Raw genomic sequence first — 5,815 nt, 5'->3', positions numbered from 1 at the left:
ATAACACACAGCTGCTTCCGGGTTAAAGTTGAGTGGGGAATTTCAAAATAAAAGACATGTTTGTGTTGTCGGTTGCCTCAGCGAAAAGCTGCCCACCTGCAGATGGTTTAGGATTGCATAAAATAAATTGTTAAAATATATTAAATATATATACCATACAGAATAATTTTAATAAATAAATTTCAAACATGAAACCCTTATATTTTCATAGAGGTTATGTTTAGGTTTTTTTTTTTTTTTTTTTTTTTACTTTTTCCCTATGTGTCTATTGGGTTCTTAAAAAATAAAATAAAAAACAGACATATTAAAACCAATGACCAAAGTCTTCTCTTTTGGCACTGGCCTGGTGTATGTCTGTGATCAACTGATCACCTTTCCACTGTGCACACAGTGTTAATTCAGCAGAGGGTGGTAGAGGAACATTTTCTAGATGAACGTTAGGCTGTGTGGATGTTATTCTTCTAGTTCACACTCTCTCACACATTTTTACTGAACTCGTACCACAACATTATATTTGTTTGTGCAGTTTTTTTGAGGAACACAGAAAGTGTCAAGTCAAACTACAACAACAACCAGATAAGTTGTATGAATACAACTTGTTACGTTAGGATTGTTTTTTTGTTTTTTGTTTTTTGTTTTTAGCCTAAATGTTTTTCTATAAGGCAAATAAGCATGAGCACAAATATGACAATGTAGGTTGCTGGGGGTTTTTTGTGTGTGTTTTTTTAACATCTGATTTCATGTGAACACATTATCTAGGCCAGCACTTCTCTCACATGTGAACTCATAAAGAGGGTTACATAATAATTCTACATATTTTCCTCTCCTGGAAGTTCAACAGTTCACTGAAAACTAGGTTGTGCTGTTTGCCGTGACGTTTGAACCTAGTTACTTTATTTTAGTTACTTTACTTTTTATTTTAGTCTCCTGCCTTTGCATTTTGAGTTTGTTTTCTTGAGATTAATGTTGATCTGTGATATTGATACTATGACATTACAGTTGGGTCCAAAGGTCTAAGACCAGTTTCCCATTCAAGTGATTGGATGGATGCCTCCAGGATAATGTTGGTGCTGGGATGTGTGGCCACTTATCTACATCAACATCAAAATATATGTCTTTTATATGAAACCAAAGCTCTATCACCAGAATGTTTCTTGGAAAATTTTCCTTAAAACACCATGATGCTCCTGACAAGTAATAAATAAAAACTTAAGTATAAATGTTCCCATGGCCAAAATAAAGGTTCTCTCTATTTTTGTGACACTTTGACTCTCTTGACCCTGTATGGGTGGAGTCTTGTGAGGTCAAAGGTCAGGGTTACTACTTTCTTTCCTCTGTGAACAAACTCGACCAGCTGTTAGCTGCATTGTTCAACAGGGCTCAGTGTCTTTCTTTCCCATCCCTTCCTACATGCTCTTTAAAAAGCAATGGGCATTTTGCCAGTGTACTTCCTGCGCCTTTACTAACAATCCCACCTCGCTCTAACATCCAAAACACACACACACAGACTAACCCTTACAGTACAGTGCGTGCACACACAGATACACAAATACAAATTCATCTTTAGGGGTTGCCCAAAAGTTTCCGGCCCGGAAGACCAGACACAGAAACTCAGGAAACAATTGGGTGTCAGAGAGGTCCTTGGGCCCGTCTCAGTCACATTTCCCCATCCTGGACCATTGCTTATTGAGCTGTTGTTGCATCGGCCACAGAAACAACTCTCCATCTGGTTCCTCCTCTTCCTTTGTTGACAAGGAAGTGAGCTGGCATCATTCTGTCCCAGGATAGAAGTGTTGTTGATTCACAAAGGGAGATGTTAGTGATTTATTCATATGCACCAAGTGTTAGTCACTGTTTTAAGACCTTGGGCACGTTGAGGATTGTTTTGTGCTGCAGGTTTTTATACAAAGATGTTTCTCTTGATAGTCGTTCCTAAAAACAATTGAGTGATGTTCAGCACCATACGATATCACTGGGAATTATACGGTAGAATATGTTTAAGAGAATTTAGGAAGGTTCAGCATTTTACACTTTTCCTGTGTTTGTGGTTTAAAGAACCCAAAACCACCTCAGTGTAGTTTTACAGTTCCTCTCTGGAGTAGAAACAATAGGTGGGGGAGCCAGTCAGAGGAAGGAGGCTCTGAGAGTGTTGACTGCTTTGTTGTGACATCACAAAGTTACAGACATCCTGATGGCTCATCTTACTGTAAGCAGGGGGCAGTGTGCATTTCTCTGTGGAGTGAGGCTTTTATAATTTCACAGTATCAATATAGAATATAGATCTAATCTATAATCAAACAAAAAGTATTAGGCCTTTATAATATTCTTTATTTGCATTCAAGATGCAATGAATATGAGGGTGATTCTTCCTGTATCTTCTGAGTTTAAGTGTATTTCCTGTTTGAACACTGGCCCGCTGTAATCTTTTCACAAGTACACTCTATGTCTGGGAAACACAAACTTTGAAGGGAGTAGTGCAGTGTGAAAGAGGGAGGCCAGCATTCTGCTTGCTCTCAGGACGTCTTGTATAATCTGACTCCCCAGATGAAAAGTGCTGAGACACACGCCCACACAAGACTGTAAAGGCTGCAGGTCACTGAGAGGGCAATATCAGGTTAGACTTCTGTAAGGTGAAGACTAGATGCTCAAGTGTGAGAAAGTATGTTTATAGACAAAAAAGAGCAAAGATGTTAAAGACTGGTCTTACTTTAAATGGCAAGATAGAGCTCATGATGGATTGTGGCGTTATTATACATTCTGAGGGTTCTTTTTAAATCTGCCTTTTATGTGGAGGTGAAATAAATGGCCTCTGCATTTTACCTTACTAATTTATTCTAAAATGCTTAGTTATCTGTGGCTACTGCTGTTAACTGAATACCATCCGACTCAAGATCTGACATTACCTGTAATGTTGTGATTCTTTAAAAGTGAAAAGCATGAAGATCACAGAATTTGGAATTAGTTTTTATTTATTTTCATCTTTTGCAATGAGCATAATGTGAATTTTTGAACTCCTATCTGGATAAAGTTATATAAAGTTTAATAAATAGCTTTAAAACAGAGCAAAGGTCAAATGGTTTTATGACAAATGACAATCTGTTCTCTGAACTCTGCAGAGTTGGTGTCTGTGTGTTCAATAACTAGATGTAAACAGTTAATGTCCCTGTCTGGTGCGACTCTAAAGTTTGCAGCATTTACTGTGGTTTTGGTGCGAGTCGTCTGATCCTATCAGTAGGGTATATGTCAACAAACTGAGAGAGGGCATGTTATCTCAGTAGGGCAAACATCTCCTGATCTCCTACCCTCATCGAATCTTGCTCTTAAAATCTCCCGACTACATAAAATTGTCACAGCTGAGGACGTGAGACTCTCTGATCCCTATTCTACCTGCGGTTTTCAACAAAATGAGTGTGAGGGCATTCAGAGCCATGCAACAATATATATACTGTGGCTCCCTCTGAGCTGACCAGCAGCCAACGACGGCTCTGAATCACGTCTTTGATGCTCATCACAGAGGGAGACCAGTCAGAGACCAAATGCCAATTTCACTGTCCTGAGACATCTATCAAATTGCAATTATTTTGATGATAACAGAGACATTCATATAGCAATTTGTCTTTGATGATGATGAGACTTACAGGACGAGCATGATATGAACTGTTCCTTACAGCTGACACTTTATGATCGCTCCAAAGTTCACAGTGCAATTAAGTTGTAATGTGATTTTTTTTATTTGACCATATTATTTCAGACACATTTTATGGTTAATTAAAACTTGCAAAGGAATGTCACGTATTCAAATTCAATTCTTGGTGTAAGTAAAGCTAAAATCCAAAAAGGGGAAAGAATATTTTACCAACTCAGATTTTAAAATCTGTTGACATAATTTAAAGGTCGTGAAAACCTATTTTCTTGATTAGATTCTTATTATGACTTATGGACTTCTACAAGAGTACAAAGTAATCTGTGATCTGACTTCAAATGGTCTTGATTAGTTTAACTGAAAGATTTCTGTGTCTGTGTTTTTGTCTGTGCTCTCTCCACTGGTTTGAAGAGGATATTGTGTATTCAATCAGAGTTTAACATTGTTTCAATCAGAATCTAATAACAGTTGATGGGTAGTTTGCTTCTGTTTATAGTCTCTTATAATAAAGTCTAAGCCAACCGCTCTACTTTTATTTAAAATAACATCAGCACGTGTTTGTTGTTGGTGTTGTTGTGGATTAGACATTTTATAAAGAAGGCTTTATCTGAAACATCAAACCCAGGTTCATAAGCTATAAATGAACATCAGAGCTCATTCAGTCACGGTTCTTTTGTGCGCTTGTAGTCCACTGACTTCATACCCAATTCTATTTCACCACAGTCTCTATTAGCCAATCACGCTTTAAAACGTGCTCTCCTCCCTTCTGCAGCCAGCTGTCATTTCACTCCATCCCATACACCTCCTCCAGTCTTTAAACCCAGCACCAGGCTCAGTCCACATCCAGACCGCCAGCATTCTCCTCAGCAGAGTCCAGTATCTTCTTATACTTTTCACAGCCTTGCATCCATTTCAAATAAAATGCCATGACCACAGGGTCTGATGGGATCATCCCTCCCCAGGTCCTATGTTCCCCACTTTGTATGGGACCGGGGAACATAGGACCCTTTTTCTAAGTAAGGGTCCTATGTTCCCCGCTTTTCCCCAAAAGGGTCCTATGTTCCCCTCTGTGTATGTGACTGGGGAACATAGAACCCTTCTTTAGAAAAAGGGTTCTATGTTCCCCGCTTTTCCCCCAAAGGACCTGGGGAACATGCAATTTTTGTAGGCATACCTGGAAGTGGAGTTGTGACTTTGCAGATTTTTGCCTATTTTTGAGTGAGAAGTTGAGTTGTGACTTTGAGTGAGAGGTGTAATCCTATTGGTTGGGCTTAGGCAATGAAGAAGGAGTTGGTTAAGTTTAGTAAAAAGACCAGGTAGAGGCTAGACAGGCCAGATAGACAGAGTCCAGATAAGTAGAGAGAGTCCATCGACCAGCAACAGCGGGGAACATAGGACCTTTTTTGGGAAAAGCGGGGAACATAGGACCTGGGGAACATAGGTACGCTCCCGGTCTGATCACCACATCTCACATTTTTTCACTCTTGTTTTGCACATGACAATGCAAGTTTACTGGGAATTATGTTTCTCCTGATTAAAATGCAGTTTAACTGGATTTTCCACTTTGATTGTTCATTTTAGGGAGTGCTGTAGCAGTTTAGAGACTAAGATGCCAACCATGAAACATACTGTCCTTTAAAAAAAAAAAAGGGTAGAATGAAACAACAGTGGCTGCAGCATCAATAGTAGACACAATCTCTCCATCTTCACCATGAGGATCTTGGTGGAGTTGTGTTGTATCTACTCCCACAGTAACAGGAGACAGTCTGGCTTCCACCAGACTCAGCAGATTTTCTGTCTCCAGCTTGGTTCAGTAACAAGCATCAGTAAAGGCGTCAGCGTTAGCTAAACATTAATAGGGGCAAAGTTCTATGATGCCACCCAACCCAGTCACACACGGATGCTGATTTCTATGTAAAATGTTTCCACAGCAGATTCTTCAGCTGTGAATCACACACAATCAGAGTGAGGAGCAATAACGCCATATATGTATTACAGTGTTGCCCTTTCCCTCCCATTAATGAATATAAAATCTTCATATTGGCAGGTCTCTGTCTGTGGTGGATTCGCTAACAACAACTGACTGTTGTGCACATGCTAATCTCACGCCTTTTTTTGTCAGATCAGGAAATGTCAACAGCCGTTGGCTCGACGCTTCCTAAATATTCATCC

Source organism: Trachurus trachurus, assembly GCF_905171665.1.
Source record: "Trachurus trachurus genome assembly, chromosome: 22".
Taxonomy (NCBI): Eukaryota; Metazoa; Chordata; class Actinopteri; order Carangiformes; family Carangidae; genus Trachurus; species Trachurus trachurus.
The sequence above is the reverse complement of the archived record's forward strand: the minus strand, read 5'-3'. Positions refer to the sequence as shown.